Genomic DNA, 26342 nt, shown 5'->3' on the forward strand with positions numbered 1-26342 from the left:
TTCTGATCGAACCAGTTTTCATAAACTTATAAATCCATTGCCAAGGCCGCTGGAAAAATGCTGGGATCCTTCTATTGATTCAGTAGATATCTCACTGCTGATGAAATTCTCTATCTATATAAGAGCCAGGTACATCCAAGAATGGAGTACTGTTGCCACATCTGGGCAGGAGCTGCTAGAAAGGATTTATCCTGCCTTGATAGAGTTCAAAATAGACTTTGTAGCCTCGTAGGGGATGCCTTTTCTCTTCCCTGCAACCTTTTTCTCACAGAAGAGATGTTGCGAATTTGTATCTGCTTAATCGTTATTTTCATGGCAAGTGCTCGACTGAGCTCCAATCTATGGTCCTACCCCACCAAACTTTCACAAAAAACACCTGTCTAGCAGAAAATACTATCACTAATTTCCCCCACTCTTTATCTGTGCTTAAACCTAAACGCAGATTCCAGGAACAAAGATTCTTTCTTAGAATTGCACGCCTATGGAATTTTCTTCCAGTTTCCTACTTTCCAGCTGACTTCAATATGGTTGTCTTCAAGTCTAATGTAAACAAGTTTTTGATGAGCTGTTCCATATAAGTTAACAAATTTACCGAATTTCCATTACTAACGATTACTATATTGTCCAATTTCTACTGCACACTCTTTAACCCTTATCCTTGAGTGGCCTCTTAGCCTTGATAAGTGGCGATGCCTATGTAAAAAAAAACCCAAAAAAACTCTCCTCTTAGCCCCAAGATTTTCCTGAACAGTTTCGGAAACGATCTCCATGTTGCAATGCCATCCTTTGAGTTACGACCATCTTGAAATTTGATGTAAACTGCTGCTGCTGCTGGAACTTTAGGTCAGCTGGACCTTTTAGCCTAGCAATGTTGAATGAGACTCTAACGGTCTTGGGCTTTTTTCTGTGAGATTGATCAGTATCATTACAGTCCTGATAATTTTGTGGTGTGTCCAGCATTCAGCACCTCTCATGACGCATGTCCGTCGCACGTCACTGGTTTACGTAAAATGATAGAGTTTATCATGTGCCAGACTTTTTAGACCTTGGATGCATCCATGTAATTTCATATTTCTTGGCCATCCTGAAGTAGGTGTTAATAATGCAGAGGCTGTGTTCTGTGCATTTGTTGAGAAGTAGCAGTCTGTTGTCATTGATCTTGTCTAATTCTTGTCCTTCTGAGAAGTGCTTCCCAGTTTTTGTCATCACTTTCCACTCTCGCATCGAAATTCCCAAACATTATCAGTTGTCATTTCTGAGTGGCGGCTCTAATGTCCTCATCAAACTCTTCAAGGAATTTTTCTTTCGTTTCATCAAATGAGGGTGAAAGGATAAGCACTGATGATAGTAAGATATTTTGATTTGATCCGACGTTTTCTCAGCTTTATAAGACATTCGTTGATTTCAACTTGAATGGTGGAATGATTTTGAGGAGGGTTGTTCTGACGAAATATCCTACCATGGATTCTATCTGCATCCTCGGGTTTTCCTTTTTAGAAAAAGGTATGTCTACCTCGTTCCTCTCTGAACGAACCCTCGTGTGTGAGTCTTGTTTTGATAAAGTCTGAAATATCTATCTCATAAGGTTGAAGGTAATTTGCATCAAGTGCTGTTCGTCTTTCTGATCTTGATGTATTAGTTTGGTTTGGTTGTTTTTGTTTTACGGCATATCAACCCTTTTCAGGTTATTTAATGCCGAATCCAAAGATTTTGAAGAAAATTTTTTAATAGAATATATTTGTTGTTTTCAAGTCGGTTTCTATTTAACACATAGTTGGGACCCTAACAGGTACTACCACTCCGGGTCAGAGTGGACCTGGGAGCAATGGCAATTAAAGGGTGGCTCGACACTCCCTAAAGCCCACAAGCTGGGGACTCACCACTGGATATAGTTTAAGGTCATATCCAATAGTGTTTGGTCATTCTATGTTCCTAATATTAGTTTGAATTTTTTTGTTATTCTGTATTTTGCGACCACAACAAGGATGACTCCCTCAACCGCAGTAACTAGACCAGACTAGGAAGGATAAGAATTTTCTTGGGACAACTTTTCTAGTCCCCTCCCACACGTGTGGTTGGACAGTGACGTCCTAAAGAGGCTGCCCAATTATCCGTGAGTGCTACTGGACTCTCCTGTCACCTCAGGAAATAAAACAATCACTTTTCCATGGACCGCTCATGTGCCAGATTGGGACTACAACTGCCAGTGTTTACCTCCACCGTGTACACATCGTTGTGATACTTGGAAGTGTGCGCTTACATGTAAGTGTTAGCAATGGGTTTGCAAAACAGACCTGTGCATGAATAATCTTATAGCGAGAAAATCGTTGCACAAGACTAATTCCACTCTCACAATTTGGGAAGCCTTAATTCAATGGCACAGAAACTGTTATGGGATACTGGCAGACTATAGTGGAAGGTCAGAACTACTTCGAATGCTCTAGAGCGTTTCACGATGCTTGCAGCCACCACCTTTACAATAATTGGATAACGAAATTCACATGCAATAGGGTTGGCACAGCCGGTTTTAAGACTCAGCAGAGGATCAGAGACCAGACTGTTTACTTTCAACCAGTTTACCTGGCCCGCTAAAGCTGTTATCCATGAAGTGGCCACTGTTGCATACACCAGCTTCAAGGAGCCACAAGTGGGAGCTGGATGATAGGTGAGGGCCTGTAGTAGATTAACTTTCTTGAGAAGGACATGGCGTGCTACTTGCTAAAAGTATTACCTCTGCCTATCACCCTTGTTTGTATCACTAAACAAAAAAAAAAAACAAAAAAAAAAACAACCAGGGCTCGCAACTATAACAATGATGGCAATGATAGCAAATGATGAAGCAACCATGAATGACACTATGATGAGAGTGATTAGAGCAGAACAATAAATTAACAATTATCTTATACATGACAACTTTATTTTTGTATAACGTCTTCGGCAAGTTTCTGATTTACTTCAAATTCCTGAGTAAAATAAGGTTGATGTTATGAGATAAATCGTCCTCGCTATTCCTCAAGGTCCAAATGTTTCTTCTCTATGTAAATGGCCTTCCAGAAAATATTATTCTGAAAATTAACATTTATTCTGGTGACACTATTCTTGTATTGCTGCTCCTCAATCTTCCTCAAACCACTTGAAATATGCAGCTGATCTGGAAGTTGACCTGGGTTCAGTTATGAAGTGGTATAAGATGTGGCTTGTTTTATTTCATCCCATTAAGACTCAGCTCCTGTCTTTCAATCGTAGGTGTGTTCCTTGTCTGTCTGAGATTCTTATGGTCGGCAATGCTCTCCATGTGAGATCGACTCTAAAACTTCCTTTCTCATCAAATATTTCTTGGAATTCATATGTTAGCTCCATTGCTCTTTTTGCTTCTTGTAAAATCGTTTTTTTCTATCGCCCTAAACTCTTTCTCGCATCTGAGACTGTTTTCTATCTCTACAAATCTACTATCGAACCATGTATGGAGTACTGTTGTCATATTTGGGTTGGGGAATCTCTGTTTCTGTTACAATATTTTTGGAATATAATGGGGGTATGATCTCGCATAGTCGGGAGATTCTATTTATAAACAATGCAGCTAGGGACTGAGGAATCAAATTAATTCACATTCTGCTATCAACCAATCAGAAACCAGAATTGCTCCATAAATATTAACACTTTTAGTAGCAATTTCGCATATATTTTTTCCGTCTCAACACAGGAAGAATTTTTTGCTTTGTGGATTCCAACTCAAGAACTGTCTACTTGCAAACCAGTCACCTCTCAGGACTTGTGTAGAACAACGAACCATCGGAAACTGTTCTGTCTACTGCAAACCAGTCACCTCTCAGAACTTGTGTAGAACAACGAACCATCGGAAACTGTTCTGTCTACTGCAAACCAGTCACCTCTCAGAACTTGTGTAGAACAACGAACCATCGGAAACTGTCCTGTCTACTGCAAACCAGTCACCTCTCAGGACTTGTGTAGAACAACGAACCATCGGAAACTGTTCTGTCTATTGCAAACCAGTCACCTCTCAGGACTTGTGTAGAACAACGAACCATCGGAAACTGTTCTGTCTACTGCAAACCAGTCACCTCTCAGGACTTGTGTAGAACAACGAACCATCGGAAACTGTTCTGAAACTGAACATGGCTTACACTTCTAGAGTTCCATTTGAGGGTTCTTTATAAATTGCAGAAACGTATTTGTAATTTGATTGGCCACAGCCTTTCCTCTTCACTGCAATCTCTTTCTCAAAGATGTAATGCTGCTAGTCTCAGTCTTTTCTAGAAATACTATTAGTGTTCTCCACAATTCTCTCATCTATTTCGTACTTTGTTTCTTCCAGTTCGTTCAAATCGTTGGTCTAGTGGTTGCCATTAATTCGATGCTTTCATATCTCCTTGTAACAAAACTTATTTTCCAGTAACTTCTTTCCAAGAGCTGAAATGTGGAACTTTCTCTTTCCTTTCTGTTTTCCTCCTACTTGCAGCCTTGGTATTTCCAAGACTAAGATCAATAGACATCTCCTGTCTTTTTGACAATCATCTTTTGTTGTTGTTTGCTCCTTATATTAAGTGGCTTCATGCCTTGTCTCAAGCAATTCCCCAACTAAAGAAAACTATGAACGCATACATTGATTATATACAAGAGTATTGCCTATAGAGTCGTTTGTTGTCAATGGACATTCTGTGGACATTCCGTGTATATGGAGACACCCTAATATTATTGTAGCTCTTTTGTTAAAACTGCAAAAGTATTTATGTAAGCGAACAGAGACGCTCGACGTAGTCCGGTCGTAACATACGCTTAAATATGATATTTTAATTCCTGCAGGTTTCGCATATCAACTCTATATATAAAGTCAATTTTCTATTGATTCTTATATATTATAAAGTTGTGATTTCGAAAATAAAAAATATCCATATTGAATCGAAACCAAAGCTTATGAAGAAATATATATATATATATAATGAACAAATGATTAATAAAACATGTTAAAAAACATCTTGAAAAAGAGTTAAAAACATATTTAATTTTAAAAAGGAAGCACAAGATAAGTGGATAGTCCTTAATCTGCGGAGTTTCGAAGAAATACTCTCCTTCTCATCAGAGGGCAGGAATTAGCAAAATGCAGGATCGGATTTTGCATATGAAAGTATTTAATGAAACTACAAGTAAGTCACAGATCTTACTTGGTTAAAAAAAAGGGTGAGGTAAGGGGAATAGGAGGTAAAAGAAAAATGATAAAAAGATTTCACATGAATGGATAGTCCGGTGAAGGGTAAAAAATCCAAGAATGGTAAAATCTAAACAAGGTCGAATTAAAAATTTCCAATCCAACAGGTAAGTTCCAAAGGAATCGCATAACTGGAAGATGGTCCAAAATGATCCAAAAGGCAGAATTCCTAGGAAAAAAATCACAAATGGAATGAGTTCAAAGTCATTAAAAGAAAAGTTCAAATGTGCACAGAAAAAGCACTGGAGAGAATATTTAAAAGACGTCTGCCAAGGCCGGAAGAATCAAGTAAATTAAGTTTTAAAAATTAATTAAGGTTTATAGCTGAAGGAGCTCAAGTTATATATATATATATATATATATATATATATATATATATATATATATATATATATATATATAACTTGAGCTCCTTCAGCTATAATCGAAACCTAAACCAAAACTTATGAAGAATTCTTGATAAAATTATTCATATTAAAAAAATAGACCATCTGAGTGCCATAAGCTATAATCAAAACTGAAACCAAAACTTATGAAGAATTCTTTGTAAAATTATTTATTACAAGAAATGGAAGTACATAACAATTAAATGACCCTGATGTAAGCGTGACACAGAAAATAACACACTATCGTCTTCTTCTTCTTCTTCTTCTTCTTCTTCTTCTTCTTCTTCTTCTTCTTATTATTATTATTATTATTAATAATAATAATAATAAGAAGAAGAAGAAAAAGAAAAAAAACGGTAAAAATTTTTACAATTTACGTACGTGTCATGAAACGAAAATGTTATATTCCAAAAATGAATTAAATTGTTCAAATAGTTTTTATATATAAAAAATCATTTTTCTTACGATTATTTAGCAATTTTGATAGTAAATCGTAGCCATTACAAAACTTGTTTTATCTTGAGTGGTCTAATTGAAAAACATTATTTTCTATATTAAAAGAAGAATTCCTTGATAAATTTAAGTGATTTTTGGAATTTACTTCTTTGTTCCATGGCGAGTAGTAATATATTTTTCTTTTTTTTCTTTTTTTTTTTTTTTAAATCAGGTTAAATTCTGAACTTACGCCAAAAATTTTGGTAAATGTTTCGTTTAGGTCCACCTCCACAATTTTCTTTAAAATGACGACATTTATAGGTTTTCGACTATGCTGAATACGAAAATCGCATTGAAATATTGCAGAGATAAGTAGTTATCAAGATAGAAAAAAATGCATTATGCACGGTAATTTTGGCGGCCATCTTGTTTTTTTTCCCTCGTGTAAAATTCTGATTGCTTAGGGCGCGCGCGCATGCGCGTAAAAAAATGGCCGCCAAAATTACCGTGCATAATGCATTTTTTTCTATCTTGATAACTACTTATCTCTGCAAAATTTCCATTCGATTTTCGTATTCAGCATAGTCGAAAACCTATAATGTCGTCATTTTTAAGAAAATTGTGGAGGTGGACCTAAACGAAACATTTACCAAAATTTTAAATAAAAACAAAAGGCAGAGGGTAAATTTTCAGATTAAGTCCACCTCAACAATTTTCTTTTAAATGACGACTTATATGGGGTTTCGACTATGCTGAATGCGAAAATCGCATTGAAATTTTGCAGAAATAAGTAGTTATCGAGATATAAAAAGTTGTATTATGCATTGTATTATTTGGCGGCCATTTTTTACGCGCGTGCACGCGTGCCATAAACAGACTACTCATCTATGACTGACCCTGCACGCGCGTAAAAAAAGATGGCCGCCAAATAATACAATGCATAATACAACTTTTTATATATCGATAACTAATTATTTCTGCAAAATTTCAATGCGAGTTTCGTATTCAGCATAGTCGAAACCCTGGAAATGCTGTCATTTACAAGAAAATTGTGGAGGTGGACCTTATCTAAAAAAAAAAAAAAAAATACCAAAAAGACAATAAAATCTAAACCGTGGTTTATAACAGACTTTGTTTTTGTTAAATAATCAGATTCGTTTCGTTTCCGATTACCCGTTCCACTTTTTTCAAGCAGCTAATAACCAAGTCACTCCACTCAAAAGAGACATTTCGCCAAAACAAAATAGACCCTAGTTTATATTGCTTAAAAGAGAAAATAAATAAATAAAAATAATGAATAAATTAAACCGCTTGCATAGTTAATGATAGCAGCAGAATTTGATAAAAAGTATGTGAGGTAAAATTAAATAAATTTCTGATTTCAAATAACAGAAAGTTATCAAATCGAAGGTGTGAACTTGTGAAAAAAATATCCCGGAACGTAAAGCTGCGTCTTCTTTACCAATTCACTAGGTTTTGTCTTGGGCCGACATCAGTTCATCCTTTTTAATGCCATCCAATGTGTCAACAAGGTAAGAATACGTCTTTCGACCATATTATATCCAGCTTAAGGCAATTTATAAAGATTGCGACCACGGAAGAACACGAGTTAAAAAACAACAAAAAACGCTTCTACACTGTTAGGACGAAATATCGGAAATCATAAAACTGAATTCCACATGAAAAACAATGGTATCTACGTATTCCTCGTAGTTTTAAGATGATTATATTAAAAAATTACGAAAATCGATTATGTAGAAAAGTATTTATTAAAGAAAATAAACAAAAAAATAGAATTTAATGAACACAACCGTAAAACACAGGAGAGTTCAAAAGGGAGGTCATTCATTTTCCGTTTCGATTTAAACAAATTGGCCGCAATTTTTCACCGGCTAACATGATTAAAGTTTTTTTTTTAATAATAATTCAGTAATATTCAGGTAATTTCGACTGTATAATTTGGAAGCTACCATTGTAATTTGTTAGAATTACTTCTGCATGACAGTTACATATTAGCAACAGAGACGAGTTATCGATGCCTGTTCTTCGAAAGAGAAATAACATCTATCGACCATCATGGGAATCTCAAATATAAACAATTGTTTACGCTAACGCAAAAATATATAACATAATAAATAACACAAAAAATATATGAAAATTGAAACATTTATTGAATAAAAAGATGTGTCAAAATAAAATGGTAAATGTTTACTTTAACTACAACAGAACACCGACCAATAAAATTTGGGGGTTTGTATTGCTGTACACATAGATTCGAAAAAGTTGTCAAAGAAAAAAAAAATGTATAACAAATAAATGTTATCAAAGGCAAGATAAGTTACCTTTCTATCAAACTGGATACATTTTTTGTGTTTTTATTCAATGTAACATGTTCATTCAGCTCGAAAAACATGCGGTGTTTACCGATGTATTGGAAAATTAAAAATGGCGCCCGACACTCTCTTTAACATGGTAAGTTTGGGAAAAGGTGTTATAAATAATAAACTAGACAAAATACTATTAAAAAACACCGATTATATGTCAACTTATGTCACGGTAACATATATTGAGCGAATTTCTAACAGTATTTTGTCTAGTTTATTATTTATAACATCTTTTCCTGAACTTACCGTGTTAAAGAGAGAGTCAGACGCCATTTTGAATTTTCCAATACATCGGTAAACACTGTATGCTTTTCGAGCTGAATAAACCTGTTACATTTAATAAAAACACGAAAAATATGTCCAGTTAGGTAGAAAAGTCACTTACCTTGCCTTTGATAACATTTATTTGTTATATATTTGTTTTTTTTTGACAACTTTTTCGAATCTATGTGTACAGTACAAACCCAAATTTGGTTTTTATAGGTTTTCGGGGTCGCTGACAGCGAACGAATCTGATATTCAAACATGTCGCCAATTTACCGTTTGATAGTATTAACCCCTGAACCCTCGCACTATTTTGTGCTAACTCACCGCCATCGTTTATGCTATTCTTACATGATGCGTTCGCGTATGGACGCGCGTAGTAAAGTGACTTGTCACATCGCGGAAGAATTTTTAAGCAGACATAATCTGTGTTAAATACAGAAGTAATCAACCATCTCAACAAAAATAACCTTCTTAGTGACACTCAATATGGTTTCCGTTCTGCTAGATCTACAGCAGATGTCCTTACAGTTATATCGCATAGGATTAGCAAATCTCTCGACGGTGGCAATCTTTCTAGGGCAATTGCTCTTGACATATCTAAAGCCTTTGATAGGGTATGGCATAAAGGTTTACTTCATAAGATCGCTAGCTATGGTATAGCTGGAAAAGTCTTCTCAATTATTAAATCATTTCTTTCTGATAGGTTCATAAGAGTAGTAGTTGAGGGGCAAAAATCAGAAGCTCACAGTATTAATGCCGGTGTCCCTCAGGGATCCATCCTGGGCCCAACTCTTTTCCTGATCTACATTAATGATCTTCCAAATCATATCCTTACATCATTTGTAGACATTTATGCTGACGACACTACCATTTATAGTACCACATCTAAGACAGTAAACGACCAAGTTCTCTCCGATTCTCTCTCCTCTGATCTTGAGCACGTAGTACAATGGGGAAAGGAGTGGCTGGTTACTTTTAATGCATCTAAAACCAAGCTTCTCTCTTTACATCATCAACATTCTAATCCACATTTGTCATCAATTGAAATGAATGGCTCTCGTCTTCAGGAGGCCTCAAGTTTTGACAAGCTTCTTGGCTTGACCATTATTCCTGATCTTAAATGGAACACGTATATCAAATATGTTGCCAAGGCCGCTGGAAAAATGGTGGGATCTTTCTATCGATCCGGTAGATATCTCACTGCTGATGCTATTCTCTATCTATATAAGAGCCAGGTACGTCCAAGGATGGAATACTGTTGCCACATCTGGGCAGGAGCTGCTAGAAAGGACTTGTCCTGCCTTGATAGAGTTCAAAATAGACTTCGTAGCCTCGTAGGAGATGTCCTTTTCTCCTCCTTGCAACCTCTATCTCACAGAAGAGATGTTGCGAGTTTGTCTCTGATGTATCGTTATTTTCATGGAAAGTGTTCAACTGAGCTTCAATCTATGGTCCCCCCTCGCCAAACTTTCACAAGAAACACTCGTCTAGCTGTAAACACTATCAATAATTTCCCCCACTCTTTATCTGTGCCTAAATCTAAATGTAGATTCCATGAACAAAGCTTCTTTCTTAGAACCGCACGCCTGTGGAATTGTCTTCCATTTTCCTGCTTTCCGGCTGACTACAATATGGTTGTGTTCAAGTCTAAAGTAAATAAGTTCTTGATGAGCCGTTCCATATAAGTTATCAAATTTACCAAATTTTCATTACTAATGATTACTATATTGACCAATTTCTACTGTACACTCTTTAACCCTTATCCTTGAGTGGCCTCTGGGCCTTGATAATGTGGTGACGCCTATGTAAAAAAAAAAAGAAGACATTTGAAATAACAAGAATGCTTTCAAAAACAAAATGTGGTTCATTTTTCTGTGTTACGTAGTTTTTGATGGTTTTTAATTGATCTAAAAACAAATTAAGTTTTCACGAGCGATTTACAAAAACATTTTTATTTTTCATTTTTTTATTTTTATTTTTGCAGGGGGTGTATTCAATTATAAAACTTGTACAACATTTAAGAGGTGCTTCTGCAGTTTAATTTACCATTTTACCAACATACACCGAGAAGAAGAACTGTTTAATTTTTCACAAAAATTCTGTTTACATTGAGGGGGTAGGGCACTAGGACAGTGTAAACAGAATTTTTGTGAAAAATTAAACAGTTCTTCTTCTCGGTGTATGTCGGCGCGTTCGCGTTACTTACGGTAAAACGCCAAAACGGTGGGGAGGGGGCGGAAAAACTGTAAATTAAACTGAAGACTACGTTTTTTTTTGTTTTTTTTTTAACTACTTTTTTAAATTAGCAAATAAATGTTATGGTAAGATTTTTTTTTTTTTTTTTTAAATAAAGGAAAATGCAACGATAGTTAGAGGAAATTGTGATTTTAACAAATAAACTCTTTAATAAAATAAGGATGAAACTTTTTTAAAGCTGCAGCGACATTTTTTTTTTTTTTTTTTTACTGTAACAAAGCTTATAATATTTATAGCACCAACATTTAGTTTTTAACATTATAAAAAAATGAAAATGCGACGATAATTGTAGAGGAATTGTAATTTTTATTAAAAAATATTGCGATTTATTTTATATGAAATATTTTTTTACATGAATAATTTAAACATGATATTGCTCCTGATTCAATATATTATTGGGAATAGTTGACCAATTTCTCGTTTCCGCCACAAAAACTCCATGCGGTGGAGATGGACCATTTCCGCTGTTGTACCCAACAATTTCCGTATCTGTCTCTTTGCATGAGACCAAAGCCCTAGTTGCCACAACTTTCTTTGTTAAATGTTTTCATCTCATGAAAATACCATTGGTTTTACCGTTGTAAATCATGATATGGAAACAGAAACGATTCTCTTAATAGTCGCATAAAGATGACATTTTGTAATATTAATTTAATCAACTTTGTTACATTAAAAAAAAACAAAAAAAAAAAAACGCAGAAGCTTTCTTTTTTGGATGTTTTGATTTAATAAAAATGTCGTTGGCTTTAGCGTCCTAAATTATGAGATGAAAAAAAATAAACGAATCTCTTAGTAAAATGGTGTTGTCTCCCTCAGATCGATGACCTTGTATAAAAAAAATAAGCGGGTTTGTATTACTGTACACATAGATTCAGAAAACAGTCAGAAAACAAATATATAACAAATAAATGTTATCAAAGGCAAGATAAGTTATTTTTCTACCTAACTGGATATATTTTTCGCGTTTTTATTCAATGTAACATGTTTATTCAGCTCGAAAACCATACAGTGTTTACTGATGTATTGGAAAATTCAAGATGGCGTCTGACTCTTTCTTCAACACGGTAAGTTTGGGAAAAGGTGTTATTGATAAAAACCTGGATAAAATACTGTTAAAACTCGCTCAAGGGTGACATATATTCGGTGGGTTGTAATAGTATTTTGTCTAGTTTTTTATTTATTTATTTATAACACCTTTTCCCAAACTTACCGTGTTAAAGAGGGAGTGAGGCGCCATCTTTAATTTTCCAATACATCGGTAAACACTGCATGTTTTTCGAGCTGAATAAACATGTTACATTGAATAAAAACACAAAAAATATATCCAGTTAGGTAGAAAAGTAACTTATCTTGCCTTTGATAACATTTATTTGTTATATATTTGTTTTTTTACAACTTTTTCGAATCTATGTGTACAGTAATACAAACCCAAAAAAGCGCCTAGATAGAAAGATTTTTTTTGTTTTTTTTTTCACAGTAAGATTGTATAAACATATATCAAAATATAATTTTTATTTGTCAATGTAGCAAAATATAATGTTAATATAAAAGTGTTGATTTATTTATATATAAAAAATTATAGAAATTTTTTAATATTGTTTTTATTTTATTTTATTTTTTTCAATGAGTGATTTTCATTGGAACGTTTTTGGAATATAGTGTTTTTGCACAGTTACAAGTCCCCCGCCCCCGTTATAATCGTCCTCATGGGGAAACAGATACCACGATAGAAAGCGGAAAGCTTAACTCGCCCCAGGGCAGGTTTAAAAGCCATTTTCTTTTCTGCGCCATCTCTTATAATTCTTAACTTAATTTCCAACTCAATAGATTCACTGCCCTCTTTGGCGTAACGGTTAGCGAGGATGACTAATTACGGTATGTTTTCGAGTTTGATCCCACCTCTCTATCTTAAATTTTTTTTTTTTTTATTTCGTCTTTGTGCCAATGTTCTCCACCTGAGCAACATTTACTTATCAAGTTTTTTTTTTTTTTCACATTCTTTTTCCTCCTTCGCAGTACGGGTCTGAGCCTGCCTGCCTACTACTACTTATTTTTATTTATTTTTTGTTTTGCTTAATACCCCCCAAACAGCACTAGTATAATAATAAATACAAATAATAAACACAAAATCTGCATTAATTAAAATATATTCAAGCATATTTTACAACCGGTCAATGCCAGGCAGCCTGCTAGTTTTTTTTATAATTTTTTATTAAACTCAGTGTGCAAGAGTAAAACGTTACATGCAATGGCGACCATGTTTCTTTTTCCAAGAAAAAAAACATGGCCACTTTTGTATGTAAACTTTTATTTTTGTCCATTGAGTTTAAGTAGAAATAATAATAATGAAGCTTTTTTTTATTTAAGTCTTTTGGTTTAATAATGTTTTATCCAAAAAAAAACAAAACATTTATGGTTTTATTCAAGTGAAAGAATTTATGCAAATAATCTATCTACCTGAAGTGTATATTTACCTTACTTTTAATGCATAGATTTTTTTCTTGTGTTCTTCCATGACCAAAATTTTTATAAATTGTTTAGCTTAATTTGTTAAATTCCAAAATTACGATATTCTTTCAAGACATTCACAAAATATTTTGTTTTTGTGAAGGCCCTAGTCTGAATAAAAACTGGATGATGGATAATTGTATTGTATGGTGTTCAGTCTAAAAATTTGGACATTGCACAGCAGGGGTAGACAACTTTCAGTCACGTTTCTGAATTTTTGAGATGAGGATTGGTTATTGGCAAGAATTCATAGGGCAGTAGTTAGAATACTTGGAAAAAATCAATTGTAAAAATGATATTCTCCTGAAGATAGAAGGTTCAATTCTCAGTTTGGATGACTGAAAAATACAATTGTGAATTACTTAGGACATCTATCCAGTCATGGCTGATGGAACGAGAACATGTTACCTTTGTGAAATAAATAAAGGATCTGTTCAAAATTTTGTCTAAATTTCTGAGTTCAACGGAAACATTCCCGAGTTTGAGAAGATAAATCCGAAGAATCTCAGAGGTTCCTATCCATCCATCCATCCATCCATCCATAGCCCTCGAGCCCCTGGAGGGGCATAGGCCATCTACAACTTTTGTAGATGCTTTTGTAGTAACTGAGTTCTTTTTACAGGGTGAGGGTGCTGGCCCCATGCCCAACCTTCCCAGAAGGTACATACAGCGTCTAGCCTTCCCAAATGGTCACCCATCTGGTACTGGCCAGGCTCAACGTTGCTTAACTTTGGTGATCTAGTGAGAACCGGTGTGCCAACATGATTGTGCCGTACATAATCTCAGGTTACATGAATCAAAACCTTGTGAAATGACACTCAAGATGAGACAAGTATTTCAAAGAATCCAAATAATACAAACTTTCATTCATTATAAAGAATAAAGTTTTGACTTTGTTATGAAAAGTTTAAAAAAAAAGCCTTTTTCAAAATTCACACGCATTTACATAATGCATGTCCAAAAATATTTATAAATGTTAAAAGTCATACATTCTTACAACTTGCATTCATTCATTTATTACAAACAATAAAGTTTAATGATTATATTTTATTAGTTAAAAGATTTCAGAATTTTGACGTTGTTATGAAAAATATCTGTATTTTGTGTGATCCTGAAATTGCATTTGTCTGCCCCTGCTCTGCACTCTCCAAATTGAAAACCAAAAAAGTGCTTTCTTTCACAGTAGTGCATAAGTGGCAAAAGTTGTTTATCAATGATCAAAATGTGTTAATTCTTTTTAATATTTTTAAATGAGGGACGTTTTGGAGTTAAAAATCAATGTAATTGTTGTAATAGAAAGAAAAGATGTTTTAATACTATTTTCGTCTAAAATAGAAAATGAAAGAATCAGGCATACAAAAACCTGGTTTGTAAAACATAATTACTTAAATGAAATAAAGTCTTGTACTGAATTATAAAAATAATTTATTTACAATATTTTGTTTCATTTCAATTTAATTCCACTCCATTTTTACCTAGTGAGTTCATTTTTCATAGACTCCAAAACGGCTGGGCCGATTTTTTTTAAAATTTCATACAAATATGCTTTATGTGTCTGGGAGTGTTCTGAGACAGGTTTCGTATTGGAATTATTGGATGATTATTAAATTATTAATTATAGGATAATTATTAAATTATTAATTATTGGATAATTATTAAATTATTAATTATAGGATAATTATTAAATTATTAATTATTGGATAATTATTAAATTATTAATTATAGGATAATTATTAAATTATTAATTATTGGATAGTTATTAAATTATTATAGGATAATTATTAAATTAATTATTATTGGATAATTATTAAATTATTAATTATTGGATAATTATTAAATTATTATAGGATAATTATTAAATTATTAATTATTGGATAATTATTAAATTAATTATTATTGGATAATTATTAAAAGCCGATAATAAAAAAGAAGGAACATTCGAATTTTGACCAAAGTTAGTACTTTTATATAAGCTTACATTAAAAATGCATTTGAGAAGTTTTATCACCGCACAAGCAGAAGGGCCTGCTATATAAAATCAACAGTAGATTTTATTTTTAATACAACAAGCCTGCATTCAAAATGAATGTTTCTGTTTAGAGTATAGATTTTTGTGTTTTAGAATTTGATTTAAGTCATTATATAAAAATAATTTATATAATCGACAGTAGGTTTTCTACAGTGCAATATCGACTACAATTGTGGACTAAGTCACGATACGAAGGCATGTGAAGCTTCCACCTGGTGCACTGCAATAGGTCCCTGACTAAAGCAGGCTATCAATAGGTTCTGGCTGAAGTGAGTGATTTCACCAATTTCAATGACAATAAAAGTATCTGGTATAATATAATCTCAACATGTTATGAAAGAAAGAAATGGGAAATAATTGCATAAGAAACGAAATAAAAAGTGTATGGAATTATCTTGAATGTTAGGACTTTTTGTCCAAATATTACATAAGAATTACAGAAGACTAAAAACATTGATAAAATGATCATCATATTTTCTCTCAGCTTTCTAGGGTCATGTTTCCTGGTGTCTTGACACTATTTTTTTTTTTTTGCAGTTTCCAATTGTGATACATAGAACTGACTTGCCACTAACGTTATTCAAGGATTCTGATCTCCAGTTAAAAGTTCAATTTAAATAATTGATTATTCAAAATTTGTTGTGGTATAATATTGACACAGTATTTTGAATGAATGAGAAAGGATTAGAAACTTTGTCTCTCTTCTCAGTAATAAAATAAATTATTTTACTTTTTTGTTTCATTTTACTTCTGTCGAAGTTCTCGGAGATCAAGGAGCCTGCTACCTGGGTCTAACACTTGAACTCTATATGAAATACATAGATATTCGAATGTTCCACTAAGCTTCTTTATCTCTCAAACACTGTGTTAGTAAAGAACTTGAGAACATAATTTTCCTCTCCCCAATTAACCATTTTTATATATTGTAGTATATCTTTCCTTTTAGTCTTTTGGTCTTACTGAATTCCAGAACAAGAATTTATCTAGTCTGGTGGAATATTCAGCTTCGTCCTGTTACTTGAGGTAACATCACTTGGAGAAAGTACACCGTTCCTCATAAAAGCTAATGTGAGTTAGCCATAGTGAGGAGATATTATGTGGGCAGCGAATACTATGTGATTTTGAATATTCAGTTAGTGTTTACTTCTAAGGAAAAGTATCCTCATGCCAAGTTGTTCTGGCAAACCCCTGTGCAGAGAGACCTTAGAGACTCGGAGATGGTGTTTAGTAGGTATTCAAGTTCTCTGGATTTAATGGTTAGATTTAAAATCCCAAAGAAATGATTTAATGTCTGGTTTGAAAACGCTGCGATTATATTTACGTGTTCAACAACTTATGTGAAATGAGAAAGAACCAAGATTATTTGTATTTAAAACCGTGTATTTTTTTTAAGCACGAAGAAATATTTATACATTTTTTTCTGCAGACAATAGCTTTTGGTAAAGACTGCATAAGATATGTGTGTGTGCATAAATGTGTGTTGTTGTTCTTTGCCAATCAAGTGTGGACTGAAATTAATCTTTTGTGTAAAATTGTTCCCAAGGTAATTCATACTTGTAGAGCTTGTTCAGTGTTTGCATTTATGATTAGACTAGCGAGGGGTACCTGGCGTTGCCCGGGTGTTTGGAGGTGTGTGTAGTTTTGGGTAAATCAAAACTCCAGGGGTGGGGGGTTGTAAAATAAAAAAAAAAATGTTTTGGTAAGTAAGTATGACGATCGAACCCAAACCATTGAGGCAAAGTTGTAAATTAAAGTGTGAAAAAAAAAGAGTGCAACTGTTTTAACCATTCGGCCACCGCGAGATGCTAATGGAAAGACGTTTGAATTTATATGATTACTTGGATTTGGCAGGTGCACGTTTTAACTACTTAATGAGGTCAAGTTTGACTGCGGGATAGTATTTCATTTATTGCGGGAACGCTTTTTTTTATTTTTATTTTCCTGAAGATGTTATAGGAAAAAGACTAACCCACATGGGGCGAGTGACAAATGTTGAATATTTACCTTCCCAAAGTCGAGCAAATTAAATAGACAGGCGAACTCCGTTGTTAACTGTGAGATATTACGATTTACATGTGATATAAAAAGTTTTAAAAAGTTGTGAACCGATTGACCGCTTCTCTCAAAAAAAAGCCTTTCTTGGACATACACAAAAAGCGAACATACATTTTCGCTTTTATATATATAGATAAACAGTATTTTACCTTGATAAGTTTTGGACTAGCATATGAGAAGGATAGTTTTGATCCAGTCATGACACATGTCACATGCCGTCTTTTGTAATGTCGTGATGAAAAAGGGAAAAAGAAAGAAAAGGTAAAAAGGAAGTGTATCCTTCGGATCAAGAGCGATAATCATATTTGTTACCTTTGTACCTTTTGAGTCTGTGTGTTCGTGCCTCACATAAAAAACTGTTATAGTAGTTGAAACAATCAACTACAGGTAGCATTCAGTATTTTCATACGGTATAAAGTGTACTGTTTTCATGTCATATGATGTACCTATTTACTATGCCTCCCCACGGGACAGAGTTAGACACCAGGGTCGTTTTTTTAACGTGGAGAAAAGGTACAAAAATAAAAATTGTCTCAGTCGTGAAGGATTTCTCCTCCACCGAAAGAGAACAAGAAATAGAAGTGCAGCATCTGAAGAACAGATACTACACTTTGATCTTCACGTCAAACCATATGAAAGGATGAACTTTAAATCTTTTCAACAGTTTATACAAATGGATGTAATTTGTTCACCTGAAAATGGAAACAGATTAGATGTGTAAATATTCTATTCAAACATAAAACTATATATGTCAAAATTTGCATATTTCAAGAATTTTTAACTATCAATATGCAAATTCAATTCATCATTGAATATGGCTGACAATTTGATTTTAGTTTATTTTTATTTCTTGTGTTTGGTAACATGTATTTTTATTTACGAATTGAAGTTATGGAAAAAAGGTGATTCCATATCCTTTTGGACAATATAGAAAATTTTGCATGAATTTTGTCTACCCGTCGGACCTTAAAGGGTAAAATGTGCAAAATAAAAAGTGACAATGTCTCTTCTTTATTTACAGATTGAAGCTGTTGTGGTTAAAAAATAATTCCATATACAATCAAACAAAAAAGAAAAGGTGAAAAAAAACATCAATGACTGCTAATATATTATTCATACATATTTTGTTCTGAAACATGTGCCAATCTAGATTTTGGTGAAAGCTACCAGACTGCTGAGCCAATGTGCTTCTCCGGTTCAAGTGGGTTTCTTAGTTGAAGAACTGTGTCCAAAGAAATTGTTTGTGTCATGCAAAACATTTAATTCTGCCATTCAATCTTGAGAAAGCGAATGCCACTTATCCATATTTGTTTAAAAATGGGACATATTTTGTGGGGGTGGAGAATTCTTCATTGTGGATTGAAACCATAGAAACAAGTGAAGCATGCATAGTCCCTCGTGAGTGCACAGTGGACAGGGCATAAAAAAATGACTGTTCAGCATTTGCCCCCCCCCATTTAGCCCCCAAAGTTCTCCAAGGCCTTAACATATTTAAATTTGAGTTCAGCACCATGCAAAACTGCTAAATAGACATACACAGAAAATTTTAGACAAATATGGTAAAATAGTCCCCAAAATCGAAAGTTTTTATGAGCCATAAAAGAGCCCCCAAGGCACTGCCAAGAGTTATCTCGAAGTATAGACAAACAAAATTATAGAATCAGTTAGTTACAACTTTTCAGAAAGTTTTATAAAAGTCCAAGGCATCAATTTTTTTTAATAAACACAAAAGTGTCAATTTTAGCCATTTTAACCCGAAAGGCATCCCTAGGGGCGCAACGGGAGTTTTCCCAGAAAATCCATTCTGTTCCTTTTTTACTCATATCATGTTTAATGGTTGTGCAAAATTTCCAAAATTCCAACGCGTAGTTATTGAAAAAAGTGCAGACAGAGGAATGGACAAGAATGAATTTACAGGGCCACCCTCCTTTTGTCGGGGGACCAAAAAGATGATTCAATGTTCATTTGGGCAATGAAAGAAAAATTTTTTATGAATAAATAACTGCCGATGCATTATTTGTACACATATCATTTTTACAAAGTATGGAAGCTTATAATGATAAGAAATCTGTTTTTCGTGTGAAGTGTTCCAATCTACATTTTGGTGAAAGTTACCTGACAGCTGAGCCAGCGTGCCTCTCTGGTCAAGTGTGGTTCTTGGCTGAAGAACTGTTTCAAGAAGACTTGTCTGTTTCAGGCTCGTCAGATAAAAACATCTGATTCTGACATTCCACATCGAATGCCATTTATCCTTATCTATATATATTTCCATAGCAAGTGCTCGTCTGAGCTCCGATCTCTAGTCCCTCCCTCGTCAATCTTTCACGAGAAACACCCGTCTGGCTGAAACTACTGTCAATAATTTTCCCCACTCTTTATCTGTGCCTAAATCCAAACGTAGATTCCATGAGCAGAGCTTCTTTCTCAGAAGTGCACGATTGTGGAACTCTCTTCTGTTCGCCTGTTTCCCACCTGACTACAACTTGGATGTCTTCAAATCCAACATAAACAAATTCCTGACAAACTGCCTCCTTAAGTAAGACACTCTATCAAATCTCCAATACTAATGATTACTAAAATACTATCTCATTGATTACTGTACACGCAATAACCCTTATCCCTGAGTGGCCTCCAGGCCTTGATAAATGGTGACCCCCATGTAAAAAAAAAAAAAGCGAAAATGTGTGTGCGTGCATTTTTTTCTGTATGTCCGCCAAAGGCTTTTTTTGGAGTGGTCCTCGGCTTGCTCGCATTACAATTCGGAGATGAGCCATTCATTTTACATGTATCTATGAATAATTCTTGGAGGGGGGGAGGTTAGACTCGATTTCTTTGACATTTCTGTCATATATTTTTGTTTTATGTGTTTTTATTTTGTTGTCACTACTTTTTCTACAGCATCTATAATTATAAAAGCGAAAATGTGTGTGCGTGCATTTTTTCTGTATGCCCGCCAAAGGTTTTTTTCGGGGTGGTTCTCGGCTTTCTTGCTCATTCTTATAACTTTTTATATGGTACACAGACGATAATATCTCATACTTGTGAAATGTGGTCGTAAATATATTTTATTTCGGCCACTTTTATCTTACAATTACAAATAAACTTTCATTTTACAATTACAAATAAACTTTCATTTTACAATTACAAATAAACTTTCATTTTACAATTACAAATAAACTTTCATTTTACAATTACAAATAAACTTTTATTTTACAATTACAAATAAACTTTTATCTTACAATTACAACAAAATTTGTGCCATGAATTCGTTTGCTGCTGCTGCTATGGCATAAGATTTGACCTAAAAAAAGCACCTTCAATTTTTAAACGCTTATTTTTGACTAATCAAAAGTCTCTGGCTTCCTAGCCTTATGGTATGTCATCAGACTATTAACCTCAAGGCTTCGGGTTCGAGCCTACCTACATCCCAAAACTTTTTTCGCTGTTTTCTTTGTTTTTGTTCGTTTTTTTTTTTTTTAAATTCGAGCCTTCTTTTTTATCTACCCCCAACACACACTCACGAGTACCCCCCGCCCCAATTGGGTTCGTCCTACCTCCCTCCCAAAACTTTTCTTGGTGTTTTATTTTTTTGTTTTTGTTCGTTTTTTTTACTATTTGTTTTCGAGCCTACCTTCCTACCAAAACTTTTTTCTTTTTTATCTATCCCCACCCCCAACACACACACACACACACACACACACACACACACACACACACACACACACACGGGTAATGCTGCATACCCCTGCTAGTTTATTTCTAAATTTGATTTGTTTCATTTTGTTTTGTTTTGGATAGAGTTATTTGATGCAGAACTGACAGTGACAACAAAAATGTATGATTGGTACAAAGGGGGAGATCATGACATGTTCGCATTAGTATAAAAATTTTTATTCATTAATGAATATAAATATTCATCATATATGGACATAATTTAGTTTATTGTAATAAATATAAAAAAAGATTTTCTTCCTTATTTACAAATTAAAGCTGTTGTAGAAGAAAAAGATGATTCCATATTCAAAAGAAACTGGAATCTTAGGGTGATCTCTATAATTCCGATAATTAGAGGAGCAACTGGACTCCTGAAAAAGCATTTCAAAAACTACATAGCAAATATACCCGGTGAAGCAAGTGCAAGAACGATTCAAACAATTGCACTTAAAGTGACGGTTAGAATGTTAAAAAGGGCTCTCGGTTGGAATATATGAGATAGCAGATGAATGTCTGGTATCTAGGATATCACATCCTGACCTTGAACAAAACAATAAGAAAATTAAAAAAACAAAAAAGAAAAATTCTATTCGAATAATGGGTTTGTATTACTGTACTCATAGATTCGAAAAAGTTGTGAAAAAACAAATAAATGTTATCAAAGGCAAGATAAGTTACTTTTCTACCTAACTGGATATATTTTTCGTGTTTTTATTCAATATAACATGTTTATTCAGCTCGAAAACCATACAGTGTTTACCGATGTATTGGAAAATTCAATATGGCGTCTGACTCTCTCTTTAACACGGTAAGTTTGGGAAAAAGTGTTATAAATAAAAAAAACTGGATAAAATACTGTTAAAACTCGCTCAATATATGTTACCGTGACATAGGTTGACATATATTCGGCGGGTTTTTAATAGTATTTTGTCTAGTTTTTTATTTATGACACCTTTTCTCAAACTTACCGTGTTAAAGAGGGAGTGTGGCGCCATCTTGAATTTTCCAATACAATGGTAAACACTGTATGTTTTTCAAGCTGAATAAACATGTTACATTGAATACAAACACGAAAAATATATCCAGTTAGGTAGAAAAGTAACTTATCTTGCCTTTGATAACATTTATTTGTTATATATTTGTTTTTTCACAACTTTTTATATTTAAAATTTACATTTAAAATTTACATTTAAAAACATTTAAATTTACATTTAAAATTTACATTTAAAAACACGAAAAATATATCCAGTTAGGTAGAAAAGTAACTTATCTTGCCTGTGATAACATTTATTTGTTATATATTTGTTTTTTGACAACTTTTTCGAATCTATGTGTACAGTAATACAAACCCAAAAAAGCGCCTAGATAGAAAGATTGTTTTTTTGGGGTTTTTTTCACAGTAAGATTGTATAAACATATATCAAAATATAATTTTTATTGGTCAATGTAGCAAAATAAGAATCTATGTGTACAGTAATACAAACCCTTAATAATATATAAAAAAAAACTTTTTGTTGTAAAGCACAACAATCTACATTTTTTATTTATAACACCTTTTCTCAAACTTACCGTGTTAAAGAGGGAGTGTGGCGCTATCTTGAATTTTCCAATACATCGGTAAACACTGTATGTTTTTCAAGCTGAATAAACATGTTACATTGAATCTATCTTGCCTTTGATAACATTTATTTGTTATATATTTGTTTTTTCACAACTTTTTACATTGAATAAAAACACGAAAAATATATCCAGTTAGGTAGAAAAGTAACTTATCTTGCCTGTGATAACATTTATTTGTTATATATTTGTTTTTTTCACAACTTTTTTGAATCTATGTGTACAGTAATACAAACCCTTAATAATATATAAAAAAAAACTTTTTGTTGTAAAGCACAACAATCTACATTTTGGTAAAACTTGCCAAGCAGTTATAAAGTATATTTTTTGTATTGATAATGCCTCTTTTTTTTGTTTTACAGATTGGAACAGTTGTGAAGAAGTGGTTGGCTGAAACGTCATAAGAAGAAAAACTAAAGACGAGAAAAAATTTAATCAGTAATTCAAATGATAGGAGATATGAATAAATGACTGCTAACACATTATTTGTACATATATTGGTATATGCCTTTTCTACAAGTATTTTAGTGGTGAATGCTCTGACGAACTGCAATCACTTGTGCCCCCACTACGTGAGCACCCTCGACAAACCCGACAGGCTGCTAAATCCCACCCCCACACTGTAGAGATCCCTAGATGTAAAAGATCTTTTTACTCCAATAGTTTCTTCCCCAGAACCGCTAGACTCTGGAATTCCATTCCAGGTCCCTGCTTCCCCAACAGTACTGATGTGCAGAAGTTCAAGTGTAACGTGAACCGACATCTTGCTGCCCAAATCCCTACATAGTACCCCAGTAGTTGTTGCCCCGGATAGTAGCCCCCTACACCAAAGTGGCAATTTGCCTTGTTTGCGGTGAAAAATGTGATAATAATAATAATAAATAAAAAAATATATATATTTGCTTCCCCATGAAAGTAAAATGTGACACAAGGTCGTTTTTGATGTGGGGGAAAATCAGTTTCCCCAAAATGGGGGCACTCTGAAAGTAGGCAAAAAATAAAAATTGCCTTGTTTTAGAAGGATTTCACCTCCATTGACTAATTAATTTAAGAGCAACATCAAAACAGATACTACACCATGATCTTAGCATGATCTTACTATTGATATTTATTTGCTTCCACATGAAAGCAAAATGTGATACAAAGCCGTTTTTGTTGAGGGGGTAAAACCAGCTCCTTCAAAAATGGGGCACTCTGGAATTAGGCAAAAAAAAACTGCCTTGGTAGAGAAGGGTTTCTCCTCCACTGACTAAGGACAAATGAATTTAAGTGTAGCAACAGAACAGATAAAACGCTGTGATTTTAACCCAATCTTGATATTTATTTGCTTAGCCATGATAGCAAAATGTGATACAAGACCTTTTTTGTTGTGGGGATTAAACCAGCTTCCCCAAAAAGAGAGTACTCTGGAATAAGGCAAAAATATAAATAGCATTAGTATAAAAGGCTTTCCCATCTATCAACTAAGGACAAATAAACTTAAGTGTACCATCAGAACAGATACTACACTGTGATAAATCGGTTTATTTAAACAGTTTGAAATAGTTCATCTCTTGTGCATGGGTGAGTCCTCGGCAAATACTAAAAACACATTCAAAACAGTGAAAAACTGACATGGAACCTTATAACGGTAAGAAGAAATCATTTTCCTGCGAGGTTTGCCAGTCAAGATTTTCGCTGCAATCTTATCTAACGAAACACATGCGAATTCACACAGGTGAAAAACCATATTCATGCAACATTTGCTGCATGTCGTTTTCACAGAATTGCAATCTGAAAAAACATATGCGTTCACACACAGGCGAGAAACCATATTCCTGCACGGAATGCGGGTTAGCATTCTCTGACAAATCTAACTTGAAAAATCACACGCGAATACATGCAAATGACAAGCAACACATGTGCACATTTTGCGATTCAACGTTTCTGCGATTTTCCAATCTCGAAAGTCATATGCGAATTCACACGGGGGAAAAACCATATTCTTGTCAGATTTGCGATTCGACTTTTTCAGAAAATTCCACGTTGAAAAAACACTTGCGTTCACATACTGGGGTAAAGCCATATTCGTGTAAAGTTTGCGGAAATGCGTTTACACAGATTTCAAATTTGAAAACGCACATGCGAAGACATACGGGTGAGAAACCATATTCATGTAATGCTTGTGCGACAGAGTTTTCCTTGAGTTCAACGCTTAAAAATCATATGCGAATACACACTGGAGAGAAACCATACTCTTGTAAAGTTTGTGGATCTGCATTTTCACAGAATTCCGGGTTGAAAATGCATATGAAAACCCACAGAAACAGAAAGGACAACAAGCTCACGTTCTGATACAAAGAAGTAAAGTGTGAACCACTCGACATGCAGTAAAATCAAAACTTTTATATATGTACAATGCTTAAACATTTTCTACAGAAATATATGAGGTTAATAATAATCTTGGTTTAAACAGTAACCCTAATGATACTGGTTTAAACAGTGTCCCTAACAATGGTGGCTTAAACAGCATCCCTAATTATGCTGGTTAAAACAGTGTCCTTTACAATGGTGGCTTAAACAGTGTCCTTTACAATGCTGGCTTAAACAGTGTCCTTTACAATGCTGGCTTAACAGTGTCCCTAACAATGCTGGCTTAACAGTGTCCCTAACAATGCTGGCTTAACAGTGTCCCTAACAATGCTGGCTTAAAAAGTGTCCTTTACAATGCTGAGATAAACAGTGCCCCTAACCACACTAGGTTAAACACTATTCATAACAATGCTGGCTTAAACAGTGCCCTTAATGATGTTGGTTAAAACAATGTCACTAATAATGATAGTTTAAACAGTGTCCCTAACAATGCTGACTTTAACAATGTCCCTAATAATGCTTGCTTTAATGTTTGCAAGATATACAGATGTAACTTATTGTCAAAAATAAAATTTAGGAAGAAAAATGGACTAAACTATGTTAATCAAATTCATTGTAGAAAATTCTTAACTTTCTAATATGGTTCGATTACCTCATAGACTTTATGGAAAATATTGTTTTATTTCAAACAATTGTATAAAGAAATTTATTTTAGAAAATACTTAGTATTGTAATAAGGTTTGGTTTTGTTTTTTTTTTTGGCAAGAATTTTGTTTTCAATCTGAACAACTTTGATCCTAAAACTACTTTGGGCCTAATACACACTGGAGAGAAACTATATTCTTGTAAAGTTTGTGGATCTGCATTTTCACAGAATTCCGGGTTGAAAATGCATATTAAGATGCACAGAACATCGGAAAGGACAACAAGTTCACGTTCTGCTACAAAGAAGTAGAGTGTGAGCCACTTGACATGCAGTAAATCAAGTTTAAAATATACGTACAAGTATTGAAGATTTTCCACAGAAATATATAGGGCCAATACTAATGTTGGTTAAACAATGATGTTGGCTTAAACAGTATCCCCAATGTTGGTTAAAAGAGTGCCCCTAA

At 33.9% G+C, this 26342-nt stretch overlaps 1 long non-coding RNA gene across 1 annotated transcript; it reads left to right on the forward strand.

Annotated features, from left to right (window-relative positions):
- Positions 1-7124: 7124 nt before the first annotated feature.
- On the forward strand, positions 7125-25825 carry LOC145269546 (uncharacterized). The gene is made up of 2 exons (XR_013865080.1): positions 7125-7580; positions 23241-25825. It is a non-coding gene; the product is annotated as an uncharacterized LOC145269546 (long non-coding RNA).
- The last annotated feature ends 517 nt before the right edge of the window (positions 25826-26342 follow it).

Source organism: Euprymna scolopes, chromosome 45, assembly GCF_053919585.1.
Source record: "Euprymna scolopes isolate OS-2025 chromosome 45, ASM5391958v1, whole genome shotgun sequence".
Lineage (NCBI taxonomy): Eukaryota > Metazoa > Mollusca > Cephalopoda > Sepiida > Sepiolidae > Euprymna > Euprymna scolopes.